This window comes from Molossus molossus, unplaced genomic scaffold (genome assembly GCF_014108415.1).
Source record: "Molossus molossus isolate mMolMol1 unplaced genomic scaffold, mMolMol1.p scaffold_m16_p_7, whole genome shotgun sequence".
NCBI lineage: Eukaryota > Metazoa > Chordata > Mammalia > Chiroptera > Molossidae > Molossus > Molossus molossus.
The window spans coordinates 2,113,960-2,128,342 of NW_023425401.1; the positions used below are offsets into that span (position 1 = coordinate 2,113,960).

Here is a 14,383-nt window from a genome sequence, read left to right on the forward strand (position 1 = left end):
GTGGAGGGGAACAGGGTCGAGCCGGAGGGGCGGGACGCCCGGCTTGGGGCAGGGGTGGTGGGGGATCTGTGTGCGTCCCCCCCCTGGGGCCCCGCTGAGGGGCAGGATTGCCTGGGGGGCCGGTTGTGGAACCAGGATCCTGGGTCTCCCCGGGATTCATTTTGAATCCACAGCTTTGGAGTCCAGTCAGGAAACGAACGAAGCTTCTAACTGAGGGCTTGGTGTCCTTACCGTGATTTTTCCATGAAGAAAAACAGCAGCACACGTATCTATCAAGGGTGCCCGCTGCCTTGTGGCCCAGGAGAAGGGACAGGACCCTGTCTGCGTTTGATGGGCTGGAACTCTGGCCGAGCAAATGAACTGGGGGCTGGAGCCGGGGGGCACGTGTCTGCTCCTCGCTTCTCTCCACATACAACACTGCGTCTGCAGGAGGGTGAGCAACACTGCCGTTCCTTAGGCGCTGCAAGGGCCCGGCCCGTGCCAGCACACCTCAGAGCTCCCAGCAGACCAGCCCGTGGGCAGTCTGCGGGTTCCCGTGCAGGGACAGAGGCCCAGAGCCACCCAGCCGAGCCGGGGAGTGGAGCACCAAACCCGCTGCCCAGTCACACCGGCGGGCAAGTTGCTTCCTTCTTGCGTTTGGGTTCTGGTTTTCACTTTTTCCTCCCTGACTGGGGGTGCCGAGGGCTGGTGCGTGCCCTCGCCTCTGCCTCCTCCTCCCCCCTCACACTTGCACACAGTAGGAGCTCGGTGAATGTGAGCTGGATACGTGGAAAATGGAGTCACCAGCCCCCATAAATCAAGCTGTAGAATTTTCCAAAAAGTCAGACAGCCAGGCAGAGTTCCCAAACTCTCCGGAGGCCGCTGGGTCGCCAATCCTGCAGCTCCCTGGAAAAAGCCCCGCCGGGCAGGTTACACGCAGGCCACGGGGTGAATCAATGCCAGACTGTCTACTTCCAACAAGGGATGGCTGGCGTCCAGGAAGGAGACGGTCCTGGGCATGGGCGGCGCTGTGCAGGGAGCGTACCTAGAGCCAGACCTGGGCCCGGGAGCCCGCCCGGCCACGCAGGCCTTCCGGTGCTCCCCGAGGTCGAGGACCCCAGGAGGGCCCAGAGGGGTCTCTGTCCCGGAAGTGAGCAGCGCCACGTCCCCGGGCCTCTCCGTGGTGAGTGCTCCCCCTCCTCGGGCGCTTGCTCCCCGAGCCCAGCGGCGCAGGACGCAGCTGCAGCTCCACAGAGCGGAGAGCACCCCACCCCCCTCCCACGTGGCGGCCACGGAACGCGAACCTGCGGTCCGGCCCTCCCCGCAAGCCTCTGCCTCGGACCCTGAGCTGCCGGCAGCCCCAGGAGAACGGGGCACGTGCCCCGGGGCGGGATGCGGGCTCTGCCCTGGGAAGGGCCTCTCGTGCAGTGGGAAGGTGGAAAGAAGGGGTGTGTGTGTGACAAGCCCGGGAGGCTCAGCTCACGTGTCCGAGAAGCACAGACACTCAGCCCCGGCTCTGCTTCCTCTAACGAAGGCTCGTTTGCGCAGGGAGCGGGGGGGGGGAGGGGCGGCAGCAATGCGGGGGGGGACAGAGTCTCCTCGCACCCCTGCGCCACCCGGGAGCTGACTGCTGCATGCCCATTGCACAGACTGGAAAACCGAGGCTCAGAGACGACACCCATCCGAACTCCTCCCTCCCTCCCCTGGTGTCGTGAAGCCAGATCCCTCCACACTTCCCCCCGGACTGAAACTTTCACAAGGCCTGAAGGAGCCGAGAGATCGGCTGGAAAGACACACATGCACTCGGCCTGCTACGGAACAAAGGACAGAGCGTGAAGCTTGGGGGAGAAGAGAGGGCCCCAGGAAAACACCCAAGAGGAAGCTGCCTGTCCACTGGGCAGGAGGAGAGAGGGGGGCGTCCGGGAGGGACCTGGGGGCGGCGGAGGGTGTGAACACACGGGGCAGCCGAAGGGGTTGTTGCTGGGGTGCCCACAGGCCAAGGCAGAGAAGGACCCAACTGGACAGCGTGTTCAAGAAAAGTTAGTCGTCTGTGCACCCCGAGTCCAGGTGACATGCAAGGCAAAGAGAAGCCGAATGTAGAGGGGGGTGCCCTGTCGGGCCCTGAGCCCCCACGCCGGCCCTCGGCCTGGGCAATGGAGGACCCAGCGCGTCAGAACTGAGTGGTGCCCTCAGCCTGGACGTCGTGAGGAAAATGCTGGCATTGGCCAAGGACGGCTGGAAAGTGCCACCGGAGTCAAGAAGGGGACCGTGTCACGCGGGCGCCCCCCTGCTCCAAGGCCGGTAGAAAGCACCTTCCTCTGACACAGAACTCCCTGGGCTGTGTCCGTGGCCTGGGGTCACCATGCCACGTCCCTGAACAGGAAGTGTCCGCCATGCTTTCAGCCAGACACCCCAGCAGGAGACCAGCCCAGGGGGGTGACTCTCCGTCCATGTCTCACAGACCCACAGAGAAGGAAGGATGGACAAACTGAGTCCCCACGTCCTCTGGCCCCTTCCCCCTCGCAAAGGTCAGCGCTCGTAGTAGATCCTTCCTCAGTCAGAACTAAAAGTGGACGTGGCGGGTGTCAGTTACGGGTCCCTGGCACGTTCGCAGGGAAGTGGCAGAAGGCGGTGGGGCCACTGGGCAGGCTTCTGGCTGTGACACCAGAGCCCGGGGGCTGAACTCCACCGACCCGTCCGCTCCTCGTGGCTGCCCACGGGGAAGAACCACGCGTTTCGAGAGCCTACTTGGCGCGGGGATGGGCTTGCACTGGGGATATGATACCGGCCACGTTAACAAGTGTGGCACCGTAACCTCGTTAATGACAAGTGCGGGCAACAGTACATTCTGTCCCGGAGGACACAGGGCGACTCCTCCTTACTCACAACCCCCAGCTTGGGCTCTTCCTTTGGGGACAGGGTTTAAATAACGTAAGAGAAACAACTCATCCCAAAACAGATTTACCTGACGTGGCCGGTTCATTGCAGCTTTTAAAAGAAAAGGACATTTGGGTGAAAATATATGATTTGATTTTAGGAGATAGCATATTCCGATTTTCTACCCAAGGGAAATATCATCTTTCATCGCTGATTTTTCATGATGAAGTCTATCTAAGTTGTACCCTGGCAGTTTTAAAAGGCATTTAGACTTCCGTAGACAAAAAGGTCCAGGAGTTATTTGGCCACTAAGTTAAAAATGACTCGCTGCTCAGTGCCGTGCCCCCTGGACTTGGTGTGGCCTAGATAAGCAACAGGTGTTTGTTGAATGAATGAATGAGCACATGAGTGAAACAAACAAACAAACAAACAGCAGGGCGAGAGGAAGGAACGCTGACGCCCCAGAAAGACAGGGCGGTGGGGTTCGCCCTCCGGTGACCGCGAGCACCTGGCCACTTGGGCCACGGATGTCCAGGCCTGTCCTGTGCTGAAGGGGTGCAGCGGGGAATGGGGGTGCAGAAGGGCTGGACGTGAGCCCTCCCGCAGGACGACGAGGGGTCTCAGTTCTGTTCCCAGCGAGGGCCGAGGGCGGGCTGGGCGCCTCACACCTCACGCGGGACGACAGAGAGCGGGCGCCTGGGCCCCTGTGTCTCCATCTTCCCTAGGAGGGCAACGCACCTCCACGGTGGAAGGGACACCGCGGTCCCGGACTGGGAGGTGACCACAGGGACCCGATCGACTTGGCTGCTTAACAGGACGAGAGAAATGTGGTCCCAACAGACGAAACCCCCGTCTGAGCCACTGAAACGCATGAAGAATGAAAAGGCGGAAAATAGTCCAGGACTGAGGAGGACAGAGGGTGGATCCCGGGGCAGGTGAGTGCCGTGGGGAGGGGCCGAGCTGAGGCCTGGCCCAGGTCCAAACCCAGCCCTTGGGGCGGGGTCTGTTCTGACCTCCATGCCTCAGTTTCTCCCCCCGAAGATTGCCCACCTCATTGGACACAGAGAGAGGGAGGGAGGGAGGCGGGAGGGAGGGAGGAGGGAGAGAGGAAGGGATGGTGAACCTTGAAAGACAGCCTCAGGGCCCCTGCCGTCACAGAGGAAGTAGACCAGCGGTCTCGGGTGGACCAGGGGGTCAGCCTGGCTAAAGGAAGAATGAGCAGAAGCCACACTGTCCGTCGGTTTTCCCCGCACCCTCCTCCTGTTTACTGTCCGTCACCCCCATGTTGCTGACCCCACAAAGGGCACTGTGGGAAGGGACAGTCTTCACTCCTGGCTTCCCCTTCACTCACCCGAGTTATCAGGAGGGCCCACCTGGGGGGCAGAGGCAGGGGCTCAAGGCCTTTCTGGACCCACAGGTGTGTTTATGGCCTGTGCGTTCAGGAATTCATTAAACAATCATCTATTAAATACAACTGTGGACAAGGCACCAGAGCAGAACCTTCAAGGGACGTGAGACGTGCTTCTCACCCTCAGGAAATGCATGATCTCCGGAGAAAGGGGACCATTGTGACCAGCAGTCACACTTCCAGGGTGACTTACACATGCAGCGCATGCTAGGTGTCCCCTCGGAGTCCCCTCCCAGGGGACGCTGGAGGGACTCAGCTGCAACGCCCGTCTCACCGCCGCGGGGCCTCTCTGGGACTTCTGGCCAAGCTACTGACACTCTCTGACTCAGTTTCCCTACCTGTGGCTCTGACGACCACATAAAAAGACAGAAGACAAGCGGGAGGCGTTGGCACAGCGTCCAAGTTGTCGCCGTCAGCACCATTACCTTTTTCACCGGGACGATGCTAGACGGCACATACACAGGGAGAATCTCAGCTGTGAAGACTCGCCCATGGTCCCAAGGCCCTGCCTGGACAGCTGAGGGACAGGGAGGTGGACTCCCCAAAGCCTGGCCGCCGCCACCCTCTGAGGACACTCAGAACCCAGACAAAACCATCTTCCTCGACCTCGCCCACCTTCCCTCCACACTGGGTCTTGCTCCATTGGGTTCTTTCTTTCCGCTGGCTCACAGACTGCCACGAGACAGGGGGACCCCGAGGCAGCCCACGCCTGCTTCCACAGTGGCACCGCTACCGGCAAGGAAGGCAGCCCACCCCCTCGAGCCCCGCACATGCCAGTTACATGCTAACACCCCACACGTGCGGCTTAAAGAAACCAAGAGAAGAAACGGAAGGAAGAAGGGCTGTGACCGGCCGGGGTTGGGTCGGGGTCCTCACTCAGGGGTTCGGGGAGTGCGTGCTGGAGCCGGGGGTCTGCACCTGAGCCGGGGCGGCGTGTGCGGCGTTCCGGGTCCATCTTGGAGGCTGCTCTGGGATGCTCGCGAGGCGTGGACTCCACCGGGATTCGGTCTCGCAGAAATGCACGTGGAGGTGTGCAGTGGCCGGAACCTGGGCACACAACCTCCCTCTGCTCCCTGGGGCACCTTCTGTGGCGGAGGACAGCGCAGCGTCAGTGGCGATCAGTCATCACCCTCCAAAACAACTGTTCAAAAACCACGATTCTCTAAAACGTCACAACTCAAAAACACAATCAAGGAAAGGCTACAGAGTCACCCCATTATCAAGCAATTCCGGTCCCAAGTGCACATACACCGAGAGATGGGGACAGGGGACGTGGACAGACACCTGCACCTGTTCCCTGCGCATGTTCATGGTGGCCAAGGCGAGGAAGCAACCCCAGGGCACACTGATGGATGGACCTGCACGTGTGAGGGAAGAGGACTCGGCCATGAAAGGAGGGCGATGCTGCCACCCCCTGCCACCAGGGTCAGCCCCGCACCCATCGGGCTAAGTGAAAGCAGCCAGATGCAAAAGGACGCACATCGTCTGATTCCGCGTCCGTGAGGGAACTGACGAGAACAGGCGAACTCAGAGGTGACCAGCAGCTGGGGTGGGGTGGGTCATGCCTCGTGGGCACAGAGCTGCTTTCTGGGGTGACAAAGCAGATAGGGGCGATCACTGCCCCTCACTGTGAATAAAATGACCACCCCTGAACTGCATGCTTCAAATGGTTCGTTTCACATTATGTAGGTTTGTTTTCGCCACTGTAGAAAATATTGAAGAACTCTGGGGAGTCCCTGTGGCCCCTATAAAACGACCCTCTTCCAGAGGGAGGGGTGTCCCTCCCGCCGCGCTGCTCTGAGCCGCGCGAGGCGTTTTTAACAGCTGTCCCACAAAAATAAGCTGCTTACCCCGGGAATGAGCTAAGAAAAACAGGGGCGATAAATCCTCTTCACCGGAGGGAAGGAACAGGTCAAGGAAAGTCACGGTGATCTTTTCTTCTAAACGTCAGGACCCCTGCAAAGGACCAGGCAGCTCTCCACCCAAGACATCAGGACCAGCCCTGGCTGGTTTGGCTCAGCGGTTGGAGCGTCGGCCTGTGGTCCCCAGAGACCCTGGTTGGGTTCTCGCTAAGGGCACGTACCTCGGTTGCAGTTTGTCCCCGGCCCCGGTTGGGTTGTGCGGGTGGCAGCTACTCAATGTGTCCCTTTCACATAGATGTTTCTCTCTCTCTCTCTCTCTTTCTCTCTCTCTCTCTCTCCCCCTTCCTCCCTCCCTCCCACTCTATCTGAACAAAATATCAAAAAATGTCCTCGGGTGAGGATTAAAAAATAGAGACATCAGGACCATCGAAGGTCGGTCCCATCGGCGCACCTGACGGTGCTTGAAAATGAAGGACGAGCAGCCCTCATCTTTGTCAAATTCTGCCATGTGTCCCTGTGTCTAGTTAGACCCCGAGCACTGAACTTCATGCCGGGCACAAGATGGTAAGGAAGGCATGGGGACCCGGGAGGAGGGCCCCCCAGCTTGCTCCCTGCAGACACCCCGGGCTGTGGACGCCAGACGGACAATGAGCACTTGGACCCTCTGCAGGGAGGGCTGTGACTTTCGGTCCCACTTCACACAGCTGTAAAAGTTGTGTCTGCTCTACATGTCCCTCCCTCCCTCCCACAAACCCCAGGCAGCCTCTGGTCTTTTACTGTCTCCCCGGCTTCGCCGGTCCCAGATGCGCTGTGGCTGGAATCACACCGGACGAGCCTTTCAGACGGGCTGCGTTCACTCAGCGACGGCACCCGAGGCTCCTTTTCTTCATGGAGACCTAGCGCCTTTCTGCCCAGTAACAGCCCCTTGTCCGGATGGAACCAGTCTCCTTATGTCCTCCCCTACCGAAGGGCCCCTCGGTTGCTTCCACGTTTTGGCAACTATGAATAAAGAGCTATAAATAGCCACGTGCAGGTATCTGTGTGAACATACATTTGAACTCCTCGGGGTACATACCAAGGACGACGCTAGCCGAATCATATGGTGAGACGAGTTTATTTGTGAGGAACAGACACAGTCTCCCCAAGCGGCCGCCCCATTCTGCAGGCCCACTGACCAAGGACGGGCGTTCCGTGGCTCCCCCGTGGCTCCGTGGCCTCACCAGCACTGGGTGTTACGATGCTGTTTCCACATTGCTGCGACACATCATCCACGTCCCCCATTTTCACACGTACTGGCCTCACATTGTTCGCAGGGTTTCTGTGTTTCGATCTTTGAACTTGGACGCGTTTTTCTCGCGGCCTCTGTAGGTTTTTCTTCCTCCTGAGTATCTGAGCGGGACGCTGGCCGTCTGGGGAGATTTTATGAGGCTGGGTTTTTAATTTGTTCCTGTCTATTGATACTGTCTTCATCCTTTGAGTAATTTATGATCTTCGTTTTTATGTTACTTCCACATTTCTTAGTCCACGTTCTTCTAATCTCATTTTTTCTTTCTTAAAAAGCTCAGGAATTTAGTCTTGAGTCGCTTGTCCACAGCATGGTGCAACTTCCCACCTGTGGCTCATTCCTGCCCCGTTCATTCCCAAGTGACTGACATTTTCACTGTGAATCCCTAGGTAATCGTGAGTGAGCCAGGGCACGCGGTCAAGGGTCTGCTGACTTCTGATTAAATTGCACTGGGTGAACGACCGTGGCTGGCATGAAACAGATTGCTTAAAATTTAGCACAACTTGCCATATACGGTCAATTTTTTAAAAAGTTACCAAGATTTCAGAAAAGAATCAAGACTGCGTGTTGGGTGCAGCAGGTTCTCTGCATTTCCAGTGTCTCCAGCCTGTGGACACTTTCTGGTCTCCCTGGAATGGCCCCTAGCATTCCGCGTTCTGCGCTCTGTTGGCCATTCCGCGTTCTGCGCTCTGTTGGCCATTCCGCGTTCTGCGCTCTGTTGGCCATTCCGCGTTCTGCTCTCTGTTGGCCATTCCGCGTTCTGTTCTCTGTTGGCCATTCCGCGTTCTGCTCTCTGTTGGCCATTCCGCGTTCTGCTCTGTTGGCCATTCCATGTTCTGCGCTCTGTTGGCCATTCCACGTTCTGTTGGCCATCCTTTACCCTTCGTATCCTGTTTTTCTTCCTTTTCTGCTTGATGCTGGTTGTTTTTAGTAAATACAGACTCCCTTCTATTTATTTTTTCTGCTGGGTTGGAAACTATGGAGGATACACATATTCTTTTTAATAATTACGGCAAATGTTTTTATTGCACATTAGTTTAAAATATGTAGCCAAGCAGACCTTCCCCAGGTTCCTTTACATTCTGCTTCCCATGGGGTTCCCGCTACCCCTGGACACCCACACATTCCCGGTGCTTTCCTTTGCTTCCACGTGCTGTTGCGTACAATTCCGGATGATGCTGTCTGCCCCTCTGCCCTCTGACGTGCCCGCTCTCCCTTCCGGCCCCGACAGTGCCCACGTCGGGAAAGCTGGCGTCTCCCTCCGGACCGTCTGTGCCTTCCGTCTTCTGGGGCAGTGCATGCTGGGTGCTTTTATGTGAACGGGTCTTGTTCTTCCTGTCTGTCCTCTGAGCACCGCGCGGGGATAGCACCTCTTCAGCGCTGGCCAGCTCTCTACTGACATCTTGTCCACTGTCCCCACCATGGCCCTCTCTGCAGGGTGGCCCCGGGCCTGGGCCTGTGTGTCCTTCTGCGTCTCTCTGTGATGTAGGGAGCAGACTCCACCCAGCTCATTAATTCTCTTTAGACCAAATTTTTTAAAACACTGATAACTATGTATTTCATTTCCTGGATCACCAAAGAACTCTTTCTCACGCCCACCGGTGCTCACTTCATCTCTTCCACTGTGTTTCCGAGTGTCTTGTTCTGTTACGTGGGTGACTCCCCCACCGGGGTCCCTGAGCACCACAAACACTCTCTCTGACTTACCCTCAGTGCCAGGGAAGCTGGGCTCTGCTCTCCGTGGGGCGGTGGAGGAGGGGTGGGGTGGCAGGCGCTGCCCACAGCTGGTGGGGCAGGGCTGTGGGCTCACACACGCTGTTTCCGGGGTCCTTCAGGAGCAGGGGAGCGGCACCCCAGCCTCTGACTACATGCAATGACCTGCGCCCTCAGTGTTCCCCGGGACCCTGACCTGCTTTCAGACCTGCAGGTGCCAGGCTGAGTCTGGGTTTCCCTGCCGAAGAGCTGTGTGTAGACTCAGCGAGAAGCGGAGGGAAGGAGGTGAAGGTCGTGGTGAGCGGGACAGTGTGAACACCCCGGGAAGCTGTCTTCAACACTCTGCAGGGCTTCAGGCGCTGGGACATGTCCGATGCCAGCTCAGCCACCCCTGGGTAACCCGGACCAGGGGCCCGTTCGCTCTGCGCCCACGGAGCCTGGCCTGGGCGCAGATTCGCAGGGTCCCGAGGAGCTGGGGTCTGTGCTCGACTTAGACAGAGGGGAGAAGCTGTGATAACTGCTCCCAGCACCGTTTCCCCCTAACGTTCTGATTAAAGTATTAACATAGACCTCATATGAATATTATTAACACCAAAACTTAGATTATTTTCATTTAAACGAGACCATTGGTGAGCAGCGAAATGTCATGAATTACGAATTTCCCAGCTTCCGGAGCCAACGTTAAGAAACTGGTAGTTTCCCTGGCATGACCTCGTCTGCGAATCTTCTCAAGGATGACCCAGGCCTGTGCTGGGCACAGGGACCGGCCGCTTCCAGCACCGCCGTCTCCGGTGCCCGCGCCAACCTCTCGGACGCAGGGCGGCTCCCAGCTGCTGTGTCTGCTCAACGTCATCGCTTTCTCGAGGAGCAAGTTAAAAAATCTAATTACTCCGATTCTTATCAGTCCCGATCCTTCCTTGTCCTTCAAGTCTCCAATCGTCCGAACAAAGGGCCGCGCGCCTCGGGCCTGCTCCCTTGCGGCTGCCCGTCCGTGTCCGGCCTGCTGTCCATCGCCCTAATTTTTCAACCTTGACCCTTGTGGCGCCATTGTTTCCTTTCCCACGAGGACCCCAGCAGGAGCGCCCTGGAAGGAGCAGACGGGAGAGCCCCCGCAAAACTAGGTGGGCGCGGAAGCAGCCGGTCCCGCAGGAGCTGCCCAGCAGCAGGCGCTGCCCGTCGGCGGGGTCCGGCGAGCGGGAAGCTCCGCGCCCACTTCGGTTCACTGCAAGGAACCGTCTGAGACACCAGAGCCGCACACGCTCCTCGTTCTCAGAACCTGGCTTCCTTCGAGGGGAAAAGGTTAGAACCTTCTTGTGTTAGTAAGAAGACGACCTGCTTAGAACACAGAGCCCTAGACCCCTGCAGGGCCGCAGTGGGGAGCGGCGATTCTGTCCTTACCTGGACGAGGCTCGAGCCGTTCAGGCCGGGCTGGGAGGCCAGGGGCTGCTGAGTCCGGTGGGTACTGGTCCTGCAGAGACAAGGGCAGAGGGCGCGGGTCAGAAGGGTCACTGCACACCTGCCAACGGCCACCACCCCAGCAGCTCACTGCTGCCTCAGTTCCTCACTTCCTTTTCGTGTCTTTGCTCTTTAACTTTTTTTTTTTTTTATCCTCACCCGAGGACATTCTTGTGTTCATCTTCAGACAGAGCGGGAGGGAGGAAGGGAGGAAGAGAGAGGGAGAAACACTGACATGAGAGAGACACATCGAGGGGTCGCCACCCACACGACCCCAACCGGGGCCGGAGACAAAGCGCAACCGAGGTCCATGCCCTTAGCGGGACCGGAACCCGGGACTCTCTGGTCCTCGGGCCGACGCTCCAACCGCTGAGCCAAACCGGCCAGGGCTGCTCGTTGACTTTTAAATAGTGGTTGTTTCGAATTCGCCTTAACACGGACGTTCATCGTGAGAAAAAGCGCGTCCCGCGTGGCCAGGGAGTTCAAGGAAAAGTCCCTCCTGTGCTTTGGACTTAAATGGCTTTCTCGGAATCGCAATTCAAGCAGGGTCCTTGTCCACTGTGATGTCAGCAGCAGACACCTGACGGGCGTTCCACGGAGCGCGTGCGTCTTCTGTGACATGACGGGTCCTCGGGGTCCAGGCAGCCTGGGACCTGGCACCCACATCTGGAGGCTGCTGGCCAAGCAGCTCCCCCTCCAAAAGCATAAGCAGCTCAGTGGCCTCTTAAAACAGCAGGCTGAGGACAAAGCAATATGATGACCAAGCCCACAACTTGGGGAAAAAACATCTTCCTGGGGTTATAATGACGCCGGTGAAAGAGACATCAAAATGCAAGAAAAGGAAGTGGGCCCTTTAACGAGGACCACAGCTTCGCCGTGAGTAACCGGGGTGGGGGGAGACCGATGTTCTCTTATGGATTTAAGAAATCCTTGGCGTTTTTACAACGGACACCAATACCTCCGCCGCTCGGTTTCAGACCTGTGTCTGCAGTATCAGCCGTGGGAGGAAAACCTACTGGTGACATTAACCACGCGTGTGCTCACACAATGGGGTCACAGGCAGATGCTGACAAGCTCGGGGCGGCCAGCCCGGCGGGCCCCGCGGAGTCTCGGAGGCCGAGAGAAACCGGCAGGACGGTCTGATCCTCCACATTCCTAACCAGGAGCAGGTCACGTTCTAACCCCATGGTTTCCTTGACAAAGGTCAATCTTCGCCGCTGAAGTTGCCCAATGTCTTTGTGCATCTCAGATAACGTGCCTTTGAAAAAACGTCAGGGGAATGTCTTCCCCAGGCCTCTGGGGGCACAGCCTCCAGCACCAGAGCAGGTCACCCCAGAACCCCGCACTGGTATCACTCCTCCTGCGTGCCACCTCCAGGTGCGGTACCCCCTGCACACACCGGTGCAGAAGAGGGGTGTGTCTCCATGTGGCCTCTGTATCTAAGCCCAGCGATCCCAACACCCCCTTGCTCTCTCCCGCCCCCTGATCCTACCGCCGATGGGCTTCACCTCGTCTGTCTCCTACTGGAATCCAGTGTATAAAATAAGCCATAAGGCTGCCCTTCTCGGGAGCGTTGCTCACTCCGCCGAGGTGTTGTTTCCTGGCAACCAGCGCCAGTTTGGGTCCCATGCACTCATGCAAATTCTCTGCAGGTGTGGATGTTTCTCACGTGACAATGTGATGCCTGCAGCACCTCCACCCCTGCCACAGGTGGAGCACTCCTCACGGCGCCAGGCTGGGCTGCCATGGCACCAGCGGCGACACTGAGGAACAGGAAGGTCCTGTCCACCCCACTGTCACCCAGCCGGTGAGCGGCAGCCCTGGGACTGAACCCAGGCAGCCAGCTTCGGGGCCCACGCACCTTCCCACCCGCGCTGCCCGGGAAACTCAGAAATAAGCAGTTATCCTGACAAGACGACTTCTCCCCAAAATGGTTCCCAGGGAGCGAGTCTGTGCCCAGAGCTGAAGCTTCCCTACCCACCTCAGATAAATATCCCCGCCCTTTTCCAAGTTCTAGAACAACCATGTTTGGAAATAAAGAGCAAATGTAAAATAAAAAAAACTGCCTAGACCGTACGACAGGAGGGCAACTTAGCATCCTTGTCGACCAGACACTGTTGAAATCGCGCTGTGTGAACAATTTTGTGTTTGGCGTCTCCCCACCCCCAACAATAAATATGACAAGAGGTTAATTTTAAACCTTGGTCAATACTTTTCACATTCTAATCGGCCCAGTAGACACCTTTGGCCTTTTGCAAGTTTCAGGGAGCATCAATAACGATCGGCGGGAGACCTTTGTGCATCAAACCTTGTCCTCATTTTTGATTATTGGCTTAGGATCCCAGCAGTAGACTGACCAGGCCAAAGGTCACCTGTGTGTTTTTTGCATCTGGATACAGACTGTGAAATCGTCACAGATTGTCCCGCCGCCCCCAGCAGAGGACTGGACATCTCCTGACATTGCAGGTGGCCGGAGCCGGCTGTTCCGGAGCTTTCTGTCCCCCTCCCCGTGGTTTTCACAAGCAGGGCTCACACACCCAGGCTGGACAGTCTGTCATCTACCCGCTTCCTCTTCCTCCCCTTGGACTCTCAGGACAGGCTGGCTGACCCACGGGCACGTCCGTGAGGGGGCTGGACGCTGTCAGCCAGCGGCTGTGGGGGACACGGGGCCAGCGGCCCCACGGGGAGTGCCGGGAGGGCCCCCCAGTTAAGCACGGCCTCCCTGGTGAGCGAGCACCCCAAGACGCTCCGATTCCCAGGATGAACTCCCGACGGGGCAGGAAACCCAGTCTGGTCTTCTGTGCAGCAAAGACGTCCCCCCCCTGCCTGTCCTCAGATTTCACTGCAGGTTCGAGCCTCAGAAGCGTTAGTCCATGAGGTCTCGGTGACTGAGCTTTCTCGGTCCCCGCCATCACCCACCACCACGGGAGCAAAAACACATCCGTTTACATTTCATTCCAACGTCTCGTCCGCCCCCTGGGCTGCGTCCACCTGACATTCACTGTGGTGCACAGAAGAGGTGACGCCCTCCCCCCGGGCTGACGGGTTCTCCTGAGCCCATGTATGGCTCAATCCGCCCTTCGGCCTGATCTGGAAGGTCACTTCCATCACACGAGATAGTCCCGCGTACACACGTCTGTTCTTCGTCTGTCCACCGCTCAGGCCCGCGGCCCTGCTGGCTCATTCCTGGGCCAACGCCCACACCTTCCAGAGTCGGCCAACGTGCTTATCAGCAGGCCCGGCCCCTCCTGCACCTCCTCCAAGCACACTCGGGAACTCCCAAGTCTGCTTACGCTCTGAGAACTCCTCCTGAAGATTCAGTAACACATGAATGAATCGCTGGTGCCCATCACGAGTACAAACGTGGGAGCAAGAACCAAGGGCTGTGCTACCCCACATCTTCCAAGGGTAGGGGACCAGCCTCCAGACACCCCGCTCCAGGCCTCTCGGCGAAGGGCCTGGCCCCCTGGGCGTCTCGCGCTCCGGGCCCAGCCATCCAGTCCCCACGCAGCAAGTCCGCCTGCCAGTGACAAGCAGACCAGACCCCCCTGGGGACATCTATTTAAAAGACAGGCACATTTCAAACCTAATTTAAGGCAACCTTGTCTAAACAGCACTGTGCATTTAGCAAATAAAAATATCGGATGCCCAGTGAAACCTGAATTTCAGATAAACAACTAAAAATGTTTGGGGGTGGGGGGGGTGTAGGTAAGTATATCCCAAATATTACACAGGATCTCTCCTAAAATATTTCTGTGGTTTATCCAAATTCAACGGGGCCGCCTGTATCTGAAGGACGGTCCC

At 57.9% G+C, this 14,383-nt stretch overlaps 1 protein-coding gene across 1 annotated transcript in view; it reads right to left on the reverse strand.

Moving 5' to 3' along the window:
- Nucleotides 1–14,383, reverse strand: part of GRB10 (growth factor receptor bound protein 10) — a 120,790-nt gene that overhangs the window by 50,652 nt on the left and 55,755 nt on the right. Inside the window, exon 2 of the mRNA XM_036247323.1 lies at nucleotides 10,523–10,592. The gene's annotated coding sequence lies outside the window, so the exon portion shown is untranslated. The remainder of the gene's footprint in view (nucleotides 1–10,522; nucleotides 10,593–14,383) is intronic.